Source organism: Nicotiana attenuata, unplaced genomic scaffold (genome assembly GCF_001879085.1).
Source record: "Nicotiana attenuata strain UT unplaced genomic scaffold, NIATTr2, whole genome shotgun sequence".
Taxonomy (NCBI): domain Eukaryota; kingdom Viridiplantae; phylum Streptophyta; class Magnoliopsida; order Solanales; family Solanaceae; genus Nicotiana; species Nicotiana attenuata.
Genome location: NW_017675015.1, coordinates 35,679 through 52,226, shown reverse-complemented (window position 1 = coordinate 52,226; position 16,548 = coordinate 35,679). Strand labels below are relative to the sequence as shown.

The window sequence follows — 16,548 nt, the reverse complement described above, 5'->3', positions numbered from 1 at the left end:
GGATTCCGGGCACGTGGGCCCGAAGGCGTTTTGGTCAACTTTCCAATCGGGGTTAGGAATTGCTATAAATTAGTTGTAATGAATATTTGAGCATATATTAATGGATTTGCGTAACCATTGGCTTGTCTTGGAGCGTGGTGCATCAATTGGAGCCCTCGGAAGAATGTAGAATGCCGGTTTTGAGTCTTCGGAGCGAGGTGAGTCTCCTTTCTAATCTTGTGAGGGGGAATTTACCCATAGGTGACGTAATTGATTATGTGCTCCTATTTGTGGGGGCTACGTACGCACGAGGTGACAAGAGTTCGTGCGTAGCTACTATTATGCTATTGTCCGGGTAGTTAGGACCCAAAAGCATGTTGCGCGTGGATTAATTGTGAACCCATTGGTAGCTCGAATTGTTTAACTCACATCGAATAAGTAAGTAAATTTCTAAAAGGATCAAACTTCATTTCTTAAATTATTAAAGGAGAATTGGTTTTATTTGAATAAATATTCCCCGATAAGTTCTTATTTGACTGATTGAGCATGTATTTTATGTGTGCCTGCGTCGCATGGATGATTCGCGAGCAGGATATGTGTTTATTTATGGAACGGGCCGAACGCCTCGGTGAGAATAGATGCATCTATGGTTCGTGCCGCTCGACCCTCGGCAGTGCACAATTTACATTTCTGTTGGAGCGGGCCGTCGACCTCGGCATGATTTGTGCGTGTTTATCTGTTACTTGAAAATTGTAAATGTGGAATTAGCCCTACGTGGCTTGATATAAACTGATAAGATAATAAAGAAAAAACTTTAGAAGCCCTGGATTTATTGTTGAAGGTGTTTACCTGTTTTTCTGGCTTCACAATCAGAACTTCTATACAAATCCATGATTTTCCTCGCACTTATAGAATATTGCTAATTGACCTCTAGTGAGTGTCGGAGTTGGCCATCTCGTCTCTACCCCTTTGGGATTAGGCGGGATACTCACTGAGTACACGTTGATTACGTACTCATACTACACTTCTGTGCATTTTTGTTGCACAGGTATATATACCTCTAGCAGCCTATTGGGCGTAGCAGCACAGACGACTCTGGGACTAGGTGAGCTGCATTGTTCGAGACGACCCGCAGCCAGTGTAGTTCCTTTCAACATTTTATTATTTATTCCCTATCCACTGTATTTCGGACAGATGTTGTATTTTACTTTCCTTATCGATAGTTGCTCATGTACTTGTGACACCGGGTTTCTGGGATGGGTTTCAACGGATTTGTACTAATTGTTATTATTTAAATTTGAATTCAAGTAGTGAATATTTATTTATAAAAATGGAAGGAAAAACCTTAGATTTTCAAAAGTATTAAAAGAGGAATTAATTGATAATCTAGTTGGCTGGCCTGATAGAGGTGTCCGGCGCCACCACGACCCTTAGTGGATTTTGGGTCGTGACACGTTTCTGGATAGATTTGTAATAGTATTTATTGATGATATCCTGATATATCCTCGTAGCCAAAGAGAACACGAGGATCATCTCAGGACTATGTCGCAGACATTGCGAGAACATCGGCTTTATACTAAGTTCTCGAAGTGTGAATTTTGGCTAGACTCGGTATCATTTTTTGGGCATGTTGTATCCAAAGATGGAATTATGGTAGATCCTAAGAAGACAGAAGCTGTGCAGAAATGGCCCAGGCCTACTTCTCCTATAGTGATTCACAGCTTTATAGGCTTAGCAGGCTATTACAGGCATTTTGTACAGGATTTCTCCAGAATAGCAGCGCCACTAACTAAGTGTATGCGGCAGAATCGAAGGGTCCGATTTCCCGTCATTAAGGCGTCTCGGAAGATCACCTCGAAGCCTCGAGGCTACTAAGATGCGCTCGAGTCTCCTTTCTCAGAGCTCGTCGACACCCGGCCTGAAGAGAATATCGGCCGAGGCTAGAGTAAAAATGGGGAGTTCCCAAGACACACGGCTAAGTTTGACAAAGCCTAGCCGGCCTACTCTGAACTCAAATCAGGGTGTCACATCTAGCTGTCCCGTCCCCATATCTTTACAATTAATGTATATCGTACCATATAAGGTTTCCCCTTCTATATAAAGGGGATTCTTACCATTTTGTAAGGAACGGATGTTGCTCCAACTATTCTACACGAAATACATGATAACTCTCTCTCTTTTCTCTCTAACATACTCTCTCGATATTGTTGCTCTTATTTACTATCTTCATACTTGTTCTTCATTTATTGCTTATCACTGGCCATAAAGAGCCTCCTTTAATTATATCATGACTGTTATCCCTTCCCCGACTGCCCCTAATAGCTCGAGCCCGAGCCTAGGAATCGACCTCGAGGCCCCAAACCAACCAGCTCGAGGCCCTGAATAGCTAACTCATCGGTTCGATTATAGCTCTATTTTATCTCGCATTTCGTCCTTAAACTTCATACACATAGCATCAACTGCTTAACAACTAGCATAAAAATAGATCACGTATTTTTAGAGTCCCATCAACAAATTTAATTGTTATTACCATTTTCACGGTAAACAGTTTGGCGCCCACCGTTGGGCTAAAAATAATAGTGATTATTTTCTTGCTGGTTTTGTTACACAATGCAAGTTATCTTTCACACTTTTTCTTGTCCAAGATCTTCGATTTTAGGTTAATATGTTTGGCTCAGTAAAAAGAGTTGAGAACGACGACATCAAAAATCACGGAGAAAACGGTGCGGCTGTTCCAATTGTTGGTACGCCACCACGGAACCCCGAGAACGCACCTGGACCGATTCCAGTAGACGCGGGCTCGCGCGACGCACAGTAGATCGACGAAACCTCACGCACCGACAGGAGCATACAACAAGGCGACCAACAGGAAGCCCGAAAAACCTCAGCTCGGGAAGAACGGGAAGTAGCCTTCATGTTATTTTTGAAATGTTGTAGGCACAACAGCTGGCTATCGCTTAGCTGCAAAGCCACCCAAAAACTCCCAGCACCATAGCACCAGGAACAACTCCCCCAGCCGAGCAGGTACCGGAGATATTGAGCAATAATGGTTCGATAGCCGACCCTACAATCGTAAAAATGCTCGAGGATCATACCAGAAGGATCGAGTCAGGCGAGAAAATGATAGCAGCCAATGACGAGAAGGTCGAAACTTACAACTCCAGGGTTGACAAAATCCCGGGTGCGCCCCTGGTTCGGAAAGGCGTAGACTCGAGGAAGTTCATGCAGCGGCCGTTCCAAAAGGAAGCGGCTCCGAAACCCATTCCAAAGAAGTTCAGAATGCCGGTACTCCCAAAATACAACGAGACCTCAGACCCCAACGAGCATGTTACCGCCTACGCGTGCGCGGTAAAGGGCAACGACATAAAAGACGACGAGATCGAGTCCGTCTTGCTGAAGAAGTTCGCGGAAACGCTCTCGAAGGGGGCCATGATGTAGTACCATAACCTAGCTCCCAACTCCATAGACTCATTCGCCATGCTGGCTGACTCCATCATAAAGGCACACACCGGTGCCATCAAGGTAGCGACAAGGAAGTCTGACGTATTCAAGATCAAGCAGAGGGGGAATGAAATGCTGTAAGAATTCGTATCTCGCTTCCAAACGAAACGAATGGAACTACCCCCGGTCTCCGACGATTGGGCGGTGCAGGTCTTCACTCAGGGCCTGAACGAGCGGAGCTCAGTGGCCTCGAGGTAGCTGAAAGAGAATTTGATCGAGTATCCTGCCGTAACCTGGTCGGACGTCCACAACCGATATCAGTCAAAGATCAGGGTCGAGGATGATCAATTGGGAGCCCCTTCAGGCTCACTATACCCAAGCAGGCTCTTAGCAAAGGAGCCAAAACCGAACAGAGAAATGTATCAGCCATACACCAAAGACAGGAGAAACGCCCCAAGACGCAACCCGCCTCGCAACGACCGATTGATTAACCGAGGGCAGAATCCTCGGGGACTCATTAACAGAACCGTATTCGATAGAAACACGGGGCCAACAGGGGCACCACACCTAACAGAATACAACTTCAACGTTGATGTTTCAGACATCGTATTCGCCATCGGCAAAATCAAGGATACCAGATGACCCAAGCCTATGCAATCGAATCCTTCCCAAAGAAATCATAACTTGGTGTGTGAATTCCACAACATGCATGGCCACAGGACCGAGGATTGTCACCAGCTCCGAGAGAAAGTAGCCAAGCTACTCAATAAAGGTCATCTTAGAGAATTGTTGAGCGACCGAGCCAAAAATCAGTTCCGAGAAAGAGAGGCGGCCAAGAAGAACGAAGCAAACGATCCACGACGTGTTATCCACATGATATTAGGGGGCTTCAACGCTCCCCAAGAACCCGTGATGAGAAGGACAAAAATATCCATCACCAGAGAAAAGCGAACCCGGGGATACGTACCCGAAGATGCCCTCACATTCAGCGAGGAGGACTTCGAGACCTTGTCCCAACCTGATAACGATGCACTGGTAATCTCTTTCCTCGTAAATACATTTCAAATAAAACGTGTACTCGTGGATCCAGGTAGCTCGGCCAACATCATCAGGTCGAAGGTAATAGAGCAGCTCGGGCTGCTAGACCAAATCGTGCCCGCCACTCGAGTCCTTAACGGATTCAACATGGCAAGTGAAACAACGAAAGGAGAGATCACTCCCCCAGTCAGCATGGCCGGCACGACCCAAAATGTCAAATTCCATGTCATCGAAGGAGACATGAGGCACAACACCTTGTTCGGATGACCTTGGATACATTGCATGAGAGTAGTACCATCCACCCTCCACCAAATGATGAAATTCCCAATAAAAGGCGGGATTAAAACCGTCCACGGGGAACAGCATGCGGCAAGGGAAATGTTCGCGGTGCACGACATGGCACCTATACCAATATCTCCACTCTCGAAAGAGCGAAAGGGCAATCGAACTACATCTTCAGCTAAGCCCGATTAGACATAGCGGAGGACCGTACCGTGCCCTCATTGCAAACAACAGGGACATACCAGACCTCGGAGTATTGCCAGCGCATCCCAGGATAAGGTATAACCACCTCCCTTTTCATTTTATACCATATACTAACCCTTATGCAGGCACCCGATCAAAGCAGTCAAAAGTGCTAACCCAGCCCGAAGACCTTAAGGTTTTAAGAGCATCCGTTGCACTCTTTTCCTTCGACAAAGCTTTTGTCCCGAAGAGGGTTTTGCCGGCAAGGTTTTTAATGAGGCAACACCTATATGCTACCAAAAGGGGATCCAACAAGTCTTCAAGGCTTTTTTTGCTATCAATCCCGAGCGCCGAAGGACATCCTCTCGGAAGATCATCCACTCGGAAGAGCCAAGAAATACCAAATAGGGTCCCAATGGGAAAATGATGTACCGGACCAAACGGTCGAATGAACCGTGTCCGCACAGCCGAGCCCCCGATGGTGGAGACACATGTAGTAGTGCCGAACAATCAAGGTATACCTTTGCCAGCGTATCACATGCTCTAATGAAAACCCAGCATTTTCGCCAAAACGATTCCTTCATCAAAAGCGTCGCGAATACTCGGAGACTGGCATCGATAATTCGGCACCCACATGACCTCAGGGTCGAAGCTCCAAACTCGTAAGCTCTCAACAAGGCAGCACGAAAATCACGAAACATCTCCAAAAGAGAAAAATGTCCCGAACACTCGGAGACTGGCATCAGAAGCTTAGAAAATGCGTGACCTCAGGGTCGGAATCTCCAAAATCGCAAGCCTTCAATGAGGTAATTCCGAGCTCACGAGTAGCGGCTATCGAGCCAAAACGAACTCGATGACTCGGAGACTGTCGCCAATCACCATTCAGTAAAAAACCCGATGCCATAAGACCCCAAGTGGGCAGACTGGGTCTCATAAGACCTACATAAGGCAACAATAAAACTGTGAGACCTCAAACAAGGCATGAATCATACTAGTACCAAGTATCAACAAACTGTAAGACCTCAAGCAAGGCATGAATCATACTTGTACCAAGTATCAACAAACTGTAAGACCTCAAAGGCATGAAAAATTTGTAAGACCTTACTACAGGCATAAACTCGATCCCAAAGTTTAGGCTATATATCGTATTTGTAAGATTCCTGAAAGGGCATACCCTCGATATAGACGCCTAAACTACTACACTCGGGAACAAAAATGGCTCCGGCCAAACACGAATGACTACGGTCATACGGCTGTACCAGCCAAACTAACGCGCGATTCGGGGACGCCCGACCGTCGCTACAAAATCATAGGCCATTACTTCGAATCTAATTTGAAAAGAACCGGTTAAACAGGCTACCCTCGACAGGCAAAAGAGCTTCGACCATGTCAGCTCCAAATTACAAGGCTTCGAGCTACTCAACCTACGAGCCAAACCTTCCGAGGTGCTCGAACATCACCGCAAATGACTTGAAATCGAGATTCTTCCCAAACCGAAGACGGGTCAGGAAAAATCATTTCAAAAGTCTTTAACGAGAGGAAAATAAAGCCTACATTAAAAGGTCGCTTCGACACTAAGCGTAAGAGCCCCGGACCAGCCTAATGAGCCCTAGGGCCACATCACGAATCTAAGGATTCCCAGCAACTCTGAGACCAGTCCACCTGGCCCGATGCGAGAAAGAAAAGGGTACAGAAGAAGTAAAGCCACAAGGTTTTCTTTTATACACATACGCAAAAAAGCACATTCTCCATCTAAAAACATGCTCTGGAAATGCTACGTACAAAATGGCAAAATCTACGACCTAGTCCTGGGAACTATGGCCTACCAGCCTCATCTTCACTCTCCTCGGTGTCGGACAGGAGTAACCGAGCATCACGCTCGTCCGCCCTCGCTCGCGCCAACTCTTCCGAGAGGACAATACCCCTGGCGCGGATCTCCTAAAAAATCTTTCTTCGAGACTTGCAACGAGCATATTCTTTGATCCTCTCTTCACGATCGAGGACCCTCTTCAACTCGGCTTGAGCATCGGTAGCGTCCTTCAAATAAATCGCCATCTCCTGATCAGCCTTAGTTTGGCTCAGTACTGCTCCAGTCCGGGCACCAACGATCTCAGCCCTAACCTTCAAAAGCTCGTATTCGAGCTTCGTGATCATATCCGCTTGAACCAAAGCATTATCACGAGCTAAACGGAGTTGAACCTCGAAGACAGGGACTTTAGCCAGGGCGTTCTTCTCCTCTGAAGCCAGAACCTCCGCCCGAGCTCTTAGCTCGTCACAGTCATTCATGACACGGTCAGCTTCATCCCGAAGATGTTCCAGGGTCTCCATCTTTTTCTGCAACTGGAATAAACAAGTGTTAGCCTCAGAAGCCAAAAGGCAGAACACATACTCTCCCGGGACGGAAAGTTACCTGCTCCATCAAATAGCTCTCATAACCCGAGCTCCGGTACGCCTCATGTCGCCAGTGTGCCAGCTCGACTCCCTTTTTCTCACAAAGGAGTCTAAGGGATCTATCCTTATCCAGAGATTTTCGGAGCCTGGCTCCTCGACAGAGTAGCTTAAACCTAAGCCTGTCAAAGGCATGCAAAAGAAAAACTCGATAAGGAAGGGAAGACGCGGAATTCGGAAGGCCTATGTCGAAACTCACCACAAAGGGCAGCTGGCGGACTTCATCGAAGGCCGACCACACATCTTTTGGTCTAGCCTCCTCAGCCCTAGAAGAATCGACCCCGGTGTGAAAGAGCCAGAGCCTGACGAGATGGCTGAGCGTGAATTCAAGCCCCGTCTTCTTCGCAAAAAACCTCATCATCAACACTACTCGCTAAAACGATGGGTGTATCTGCGCCAAGGTAACCCGATACTTCAAAAAGAAGTCGAGCACAACCCTGTCGAGAGGTCCCAGTATAAAAGGATACGTATACACGTTCAGGAATCCATCAACATGATCCGAGATGCCTTCATCCGGGGAAAGAGTCTGTAACACCACTCTCTCCCCCCATTCGCAGTCTCTCCTCACCAACTCAAGGTGCCCCTCTCCTATCAAAGAAATAATCTTCAAAGAAGACTCTTTTATGATCCCGAGCATCGGAAGCGGGACTCTCCCCTCTCTGCCGAACAGGCCCCGAGGTAAAGGTCATGGCTACGGCAAGACTAGAGGAACTGAAGCAGGAATCCGCACAAATACTTTGGCGCTGGAGACAATGAGGGGCTCACGCTGAAACAGGGGGATAACTATCTAAAGTAAGGATAACCCTAAAACAATGGAAGCAACCCTATATATATGTGGGGAAACAGCAACGGTCTGCCTACCCAAGTTAGGCACCGGGAGGCCAATGACTTCGACACAAGTCCCGAGGTGCTACCCGACCTCGAGGATCTCCATCAAAAGAAGTTAGGCTTTAAGAAGCCAGCGGTACCAACTCCAGTCTCAAGATGATATCCGATCTCGAAGGGCCCTTTCAAGAAGAGGAACAAGCACTTCGAGCTCCGCCCATAAAGGCTCAACCCCAGGACATTGCCTAAATCTGGGCAACCCCTCATCCGGGACCTATCTACAACGCCTTAAAAGATTAGCTACATCAAACTCAAAATAAGTTTCCATGTGCCCAAAGCTAACCCTCACTCAGAGACTGTCCTCAAAGGTTTCAAAGCTCGAGGTATTATTTTCACGTGACCCAAAGTGAAGGTCACGACGGCCCGAGTCTATCGGACCAATTCAAGCCCGGTCTAGGGAACAACGGAGATGCCGTTTTTTGTCAACCAAAAGCCAGAATTAATACTCACACACGAGTTAGATATCGACAATGGTCAGCAGAGGCATACATTCAGAGTCTCCACAAATATTAAAGAAAATGGCAAGCACCAAATACAAAAATCAAGAAAGTGTCTTTATATTCATAAGAATTTGCTTACAACGGTCCGCGGGGGTCCTTACGTATGGTTACAAAAGCCCACAAGGGGTCCTTACACAGAAACAAAGAAGTGAAAGGGTATGCGTATAGTGAAAGCCTAAGGGTCCAATCTGCCCTCGAGGGTTTATCTCCGGTAGCAACGTCTTCGAGAACTATCTCCTTGGATGTACACCCTCAATGATCTCGTCCCAGTCCCTCAAAGTAGCACTTCAGAGGAGAAGACGAAGAAGAAAGTAGGAGGAGCAGGAAGGGATGAAAAAATGCCATAGCCCGCCGAAGATCGAGGACCCTCATCGGCCAAGAGAACCTCAGACCAATAACAGACTTGGCGAACGTCGGCCTCGCTTGGGACATTGGGCCGTGCAAGCTACCAGCCAGGGGCGGAGCGCTACGCCGGGCCGGGGAATGAAGGTGAGCAGCGGTGTATAATACGAGCCCCCTCGTGAGCAGCGGTGTATAGTCCAAATGACTTTCTAAGTCAGAGGAAGAAGGCACCCCATGTATCAACATTCCGAGCCAATAACAACAACAGCAGCATCGAGACGGTATAATCTCGTTCGACATGGAGAAGTTCGGGCAGAAGGCCATTACGCAACTGATGAAAATGATGCCATGCAACCTTGGAGTCATGGACCCGAACATAGTGGTCAGCAATGAAGGAACATAGTGGGAGAAACAGATGAATGAATGGAAAAAGACACTTAGATGAAGAGATAGTGCCAGAATGCCCCCATTTATAGGGGGTGATAACATGACCATCAATTCCTTTGAAAGACGGATCGGCAGGCGCAATCAATGCGCCATTGAAAAACGATTCGACGGCGGTATTATGAACTTGAAGATTGAGATCGACAACATACTGAATGACGCTGAAAAAACAAGTCTCTGGGGATTCCCTAGTTATTATGAAGGTTGGCATCATTAGTTAGCACCATCAGCACGAAATCATCGTGGGAAGCCCTAAGATTCGGGCATCAAGATCATTTCCTATCGCTTCGTTCTAGGAAATGCGGAGACTATCTGTATGCGGCATAATCGAAGGGTCCGTTTTCCCGTCATTAAGGTGTCTCGGAAGATCACCTCGAAGCCTCGAGGCTACTAAGATGCGCTCGAGTCTCCTTCCTCGGAGCTCGTCGACACCCGGCCTGAAGAGAATATCAGCCGAGGCTAGAGTAGAAATGGGGAGTTCCCAAGACACACGGCTAAGTTTGACAAAGCCTAGCCGGCCTACTCTGAACTCGAATCAGGGTGTCACATCTGGCTGTCCCGTCCCCATATCTTTACACTTAATGTATATCGTACCATATAAGGCTTCCCCTTCTATGTAAAGGGGATTCTTACCATTTTGTAAGGAACGGATGTTGCTCCAACTAGTCTACACGAAATATATGATAACTCTCTCTCTTTTCTCTCTAACATACTCTCTCGATATTGTTGCTCTTATTTACTATCTTTATACTTGTTCTTCATTTATTGCTTATCTTTATTGCTTATCATTGGCCATAAAGAGCCTCCTTTAATTATATCATGACTGTTAGCCCTTCCCCGACTTCCCCTAATAGCTCGAGCTCGAGCCCGGGAATCGACCTCGAGGCCCCAAACCAACCAGCTCGAGGCCCTGAATAGCTAACTCATCGGTTCGATTATAGCTCTATTTTAGCTCGCATTTCGTCCTTAAACTTCATACACATAGCATCAACTGCTTAACAACTAGCATAAAAATAGATCAAGTATTTTTAGAGTTCCATCAACAAATTTAATTGTTATTACCATTTTCACGGTAAACACTAAGCTAACACCAAAAAATGCAAAGTTTCAGTGGATGGAGGAATGTGAGCAGAGCTTTCAGAAACTCAAAACATGTTTGACAACTGCACCAATATTAGCCTTACCATCGGGTTCCGGAGGATTTATGGTGTTCTGTGACGCGTCGAGGGTGGTATTAGGATGTGTTCTCATGCATAATGGTCGCGTTATTGCCTATGCTTCGAGACAATTGAAAAAGCACGAGCAAAACTATCCTACACATGATTTTGAGATAGCTGCAGTGGTATTTGCTCTAAAAATTTGGAGACATTATCTATACGGCGAAACTTGTGAGATTTATACTGACCTTAAAAGTCTGAAGTATATCTTTCAGCAGAGAGATCTAAATCTTTGGCAGCGTCGTTGGATGGAACTACTCAAAGACTATGATTGTTCTATTTTGTATCATCCTGGAAAAGCCAATGTGGTGGCTGATGCATTGAGCAAAAAATCTATGGGGAGTTTGGCACATATAGCTCCTGCAAAGAGACTTTTGGCCAAAGATATTCAGAGACTAGAAGATACAGGTATCAGATTTAGTGTCGGAAATTCAGAGGCATTATTGGCTTGTGCTCAGGCTAAGTCTTCACTAGTTGAGCGCATTAAGGCCACCGAATATGAGGATGAGCGATTATGCAAATACAGAGATGAGGCCTTAGCTGGTAAAAGCAAGGATATGATTGTTGGAAGTGATGGTGTGCTTCGAATGGGGGACAGGCTATCTGTAGCAGACGTAGATGGGTTGAGACATTCTATTCTTGAAGAAGCCCACAACTCTAAATACACCATACATCCTGGATCCAGAAAAACGTACCATGACCTGAAGCAATTTTATTGGTGGGAAAGTATGAAGAAAGATGTTGCTAACTTTGTTTCTAGTTGTTTGACTTGTCAGCAGGTCAAGGGGGAGCATCAGCGACCCGCATGACTACTACAACAAATTGAGATCCCAGAGTGGAAATGGGAAAGAATTACTATGAATTTTGTCACCGGTCTACCATGAACCCTTAGAGGTTATGATTCGGTGTGGGTAATTATAGATCGACTGACAAAATCAGCACACTTTTTGCCAGTGAAGACTACATATGGTGGAGTGAGGTATGCACAGATATTTATGAACAAAATTGTCCGACTTCACGGAGTTCCAGTATCCATCATCTCTGATAGAGGATCACAGTTCACTTCACGCTTTTGGAAATCTTTCCAAGAAGCATTAGGTGCACGAGTAGATCTTAGTACTACATTTCATCCACAGACAGGCGGGCAGTATGAACGTACTATACAGATCTTGGAGGATATGTTGAGCGCTTGCATTTTTGAGTTTGGAGGTAGCTGGGACGCTTATCTACCTTTAGCTGAATTTGCTTACAACAATAGCTTCCAGTCCAGTATTCAAATGGCACAGTGCGAAGCATTATATGGTAGAAGATGTCGTTCTCCTATCGGATGGTTTGAAGTTGGTGAGACTAACTTATTAGGACCCGACTTAGTACAGGAAGCTATGGACAAAGTCAAGTTGATCAGACAGAGATTGCTTACAGCTCAAAGTAGACAAATGTCTTATGCTGATAAGAGAAGAAGAGATTTAGTGTTCACAATTGGACACAAAGTATTCCTACGAGCCTTTCCTATGAAAAGTGTGATGAGATTTGGGAAAAGAGGCAAGCTGAGCCCTAGGTTTATAGGACCGTATGAGATACTAGACGGAGTGGGAGCTGTGGCTTATCGTTTGGCACTTCCTCCTGAGTTGTCCTTTATACATCTAGTTTTTCATGTCTCAATGCTAAGGAAATGTATATCAGACTCATCTCAGATAATTGAAGCCCCTGCAATACCGCTTGATGAAAAGTTGTCTTACGAGGAGGAGCCGAATGCAATTGTTGATAGGCAAGTAAGAAAGCTACGATCAAAAGAAATTGTGTTCGTTAAAGTTATATGGAGAAATCATACCGTTGAAGAAGCTACTTGGGAGGTAGAAAAAGATAAGCAAGCGAAGTATCCCCATTTGTTTCAGTCTACAGGTACGTACTTGAGTTAAATTTGGGGACCGAATTTCATAAGGTGGGAAGGATGTAATACCCCCAATATTTTAAATGGGGACATATAGGGTATTTAGTAAATAATTTAAGTTTGAATAAAAAGAAAAAGAAAAAAAGAAAACAACTAACTAAATAAACAAAAAAAAAAGGAAAAGTTTAAAAATTGATACATCTGCCCAAGTTTTTAAAAGGGTTAGGGCAAGGGGGCGAAGCAGAAGTGTCAGATACGAAACAAAAAAAACAGAGAAGGAAAGAAAGAAAGAAGAAGAAAAGAGAGGAAGAAGAAGAAAGCTTTGGACAAAGACTTTAAGAAGAACTGGGGGTTGAAATTGAATCCTTCGACTCAAGAGGTTAACTTATTCTCCTCATCTGTTGAAATATTTCACTGTATTATGCAATTTCATGTGGTACAAAGGAATTCAATATCAACTTTATTTTATATAAAAAGAAATATACAATTACTATGGAGATAACAAGGCTATAAGGGTTTGGTTTAAGCACTGATAGGTCTACATCTAGAGGAATAAATTATACTAAATAGTTTGAAATTGATAGAATTATGGACAAGTTCTATGATTAAATATAAATACCTTTTTATTTACAAGATTTATGGACTAATTTAAATTTATCATAGCATGGGTAAATATAAATCCACAAATTTAGACTCAAACATGAACCCCGATGATTGGGTTTTCTAAAATAGCTATGAATTAGCCTAAATAAGGAAATTAACATGAGATCGATATTATGTGGCTATATATTGATTGAAGAAAGTTGTACGGATCGCTCGAGGTGACGAGTTTGGCATTTCACACGAGTACTGTGAGTAGTAATCTTACCGCAATTTATGTTTTCATAACTTGCATGATTTACACATGATTTTTAATATGAATATGTTACCGATTAATTTGAGTTGCATGTGGGACAAGTCTTTTACTCGATATGATGCCGAAATAGTTATTTGAGATGATTACCGTTGTTTTATATAATGCCGTTGTCACAAGATCTGTTTTATTGTTATTTGAATTTACTGTTATCGAAATGAAATATATGATCTGATAAGAACCGAAATGCCCTATATTGTTTTAATATATTTTCCTATGAGTATATACGGATACAGTGACAAGTATAAATGGGAGTAGACTTTGAAGGATCCCGTATCTAACGGCGGGTTTGTTAGACCTGGTTCACCTTGTATTTACCGATTACAGAGTACAGTTATAGCCCTCGCTAGTGGGAAGGTAGAACTAGCATACCGTTACCGATTTCCCTCGAGTAGGGACTACCGTTATATTTGACTTCTTGCGAAGAAGTCCACAGTTATACAGATTACATGATCCGTCCATTGAAACCTCCCAAATGTGAATATTGATATTATACAGTGGTAACCGAGCTTATTACTGAACTGTTAATGGTATTATACTACAAGAAAAGCATGATGAGACTGAAAATTATTTATTGTTTCTGAAAGGGCATTTTGATGTTATTTTCTATTTGAGATACTAGCATGTTTTCTGACTTGTCCCCAATAAAAACGGTTGTGGTTAAGAGTTATATTACTCACTGAGCTAGCGACTCATTCCCCGCTAATTTTTTTTACAGAGATAGCAGTTGACGCAGGCGAGGATTTTGTTAGTTAGAGCGCACAGGTTGATAGTTCTTGGTGAGCCTCGCACTTGTTCGCGTGGGCGTAAATTTTATTTATTGTTATGGTCTTTTCTTTGAACTCTTAGAGTCGCTCCATGGTCATTCTTTTAGTGTCATGAGTATTATTTTATTATTATAGTCTTATGTTGAGTATCGTTCTTTATTATCAAGGTTGGAGATAAATTAATATTTTTGGTTGTTAGTGGGTTGATTAGTAATGGTGGAGACTCGTTTTGGTTGATTGATAGGTTGTCAATTGTTTGGTATGATATTAGGATGTTTGGTTGTTGATTTGAGATAGGGAAATTTTTGGGATAGTCCAAAAACAGGGGAAACTCTGTCCGATTTTCTGTAAAAATACCAATAAGGCTTACTTGGGAGCACTTGCTCCTAAGCGCCGGTCACAATCCTAAATTGGGTCGTGACATATTAATTATGAGTGTGCTAACAGATGCCCGAAATATACAACATATTATTTTCAAAATGGGATCGATGATTTACCAGAAGCTTTAGAGTCGTTAACTGCAACACATATGTCATGTAGAGGGTCAAGATCATAGGCATAAGCTAATTGGGATGAAAAGAGAGCAGCAATGGCTAAAGTTGTTATTAACCAGCACATGCTCGTTGTTATTGCAGAGTGTAGTTTCATCACGAAACCCTAACAGTTTAAGTTTGTTTTGCTTTGAGCTAGTTATATTTTTCTTTTCCTAGAGAGGTGTGACTACTTATAGTTCGATCTATTCATATTTGTATATCCATGTCTCCATCTTAGTCCAGGTAAATTCTCATTTTTAAATGCAGGTTTAACTTAAATTAGTAACCATTAATATCCAGAGTCTTATGACCGATATTATTTCTGTTTTTGTTTTGTTCAGGATTAAAAGTAACCAATAATTCTATATTTTTTATTGGGTTGTTAAGCTGTAACATCCTCAAATTAAACAGCTATATGATCTGAGTTGAAGTGTAATATAGAGAATTGCTTGGATAGATTCAGGTTCAATACAGAAAATGCACTGGACGTCTTCTACATATAAAACCTCATGAAGAAACCAACAGAAACTTCCTTCAAGTATGCTACTCGATGGAGGTCAGAAGCTGCAAAGGTTAGGCCGGCATTGGAAGAAGAGCAGATGAACAAATTCTTCGTTAGGGCCTAGGACCCACAATACTATGAAAGGTTAATGGTCATCGAAAACCACAAATTCTTCGACATCATCAAACTCGGGGAAAGAATTGAAGAAGGGATCAACAACGGGATGGTAACCAATTTTGAGGCACTGCAGGCTACGAACAAAGCATTACAGTCAGGGGGTATATCAAATTAGAAAGAAATAGGGGCAGTGATTGTAGCCCAAGGTCCAAAATCTTCACTCACATACCAAACACCTCCACCAACATACCAACCTTCACCTCCCAGATATCCTCAAATCACTACCGCCTACCACACTTATAACACCCAGCCCGCCTATTATCATTCACCTCCAACCCGTCAAACAATCAAAAACCCAGACCCAATTTCGGTCGCAGGCCGTCCAGACAACACACCCCTATTGCTGAGCCCATCGACTAGCTATATGAAAACTAAAGGTTGCCGGATATGTTACCCCTATTCCTGCCGTTGCCACAGAAAACTCCTCCCAGTGGGTCAACCCGAACAAAACATGTGCATACCATTCCGGCATGAAGGGACATACCATTGATGAATGCCACACTCTGATAGACAAGATTCAGACACTGATTGATACCAAGGTCATACAAGCAAAGGAAGTCACACCCAATGTTCGCAACAACCCTCTTCCGGACCATCGGGGTAAAGGAGTAAATGTGATAGAAACTGATGAAGAATGGGATCCTGAAGGGTCAATTGGGCTTATTCGGGAAGGTGACGGCCCTAAGAAACCTATCGTCACACTCATTCCTATTGTGGTACAGATATAGCCACGGATCAAAGTTGAGGTAGCCGCATCAGCTCCATTTGAAATCAAAGTGACAGCACCTGCAACTACACCTACTCCATTTGAAGTAGAAGTAGCCACACCTCTCACTATGACGTTGGCACCCACACCACCCTTCAATTCCAACGTCGTACCTTGGGATTATGTTGCCGAAGCTAGGAGAAAAGGGAAAGCAAAAATGGAAGAGTCTGGTGCTGCACAAGGGATGAACAGAACTGGAAGAATCTATACACCTGAAAATTTGGGAGGAACAAGCAAGGA

At 43.9% G+C, this 16,548-nt stretch overlaps 1 pseudogene; it reads right to left on the bottom strand.

Moving 5' to 3' along the window:
* The window catches only part of LOC109219562, a 39,939-nt pseudogene extending 24,991 nt beyond the window's left edge, over nt 1-14,948 (bottom strand).
* Nucleotides 14,949-16,548: the final 1,600 nt, after the last annotated feature.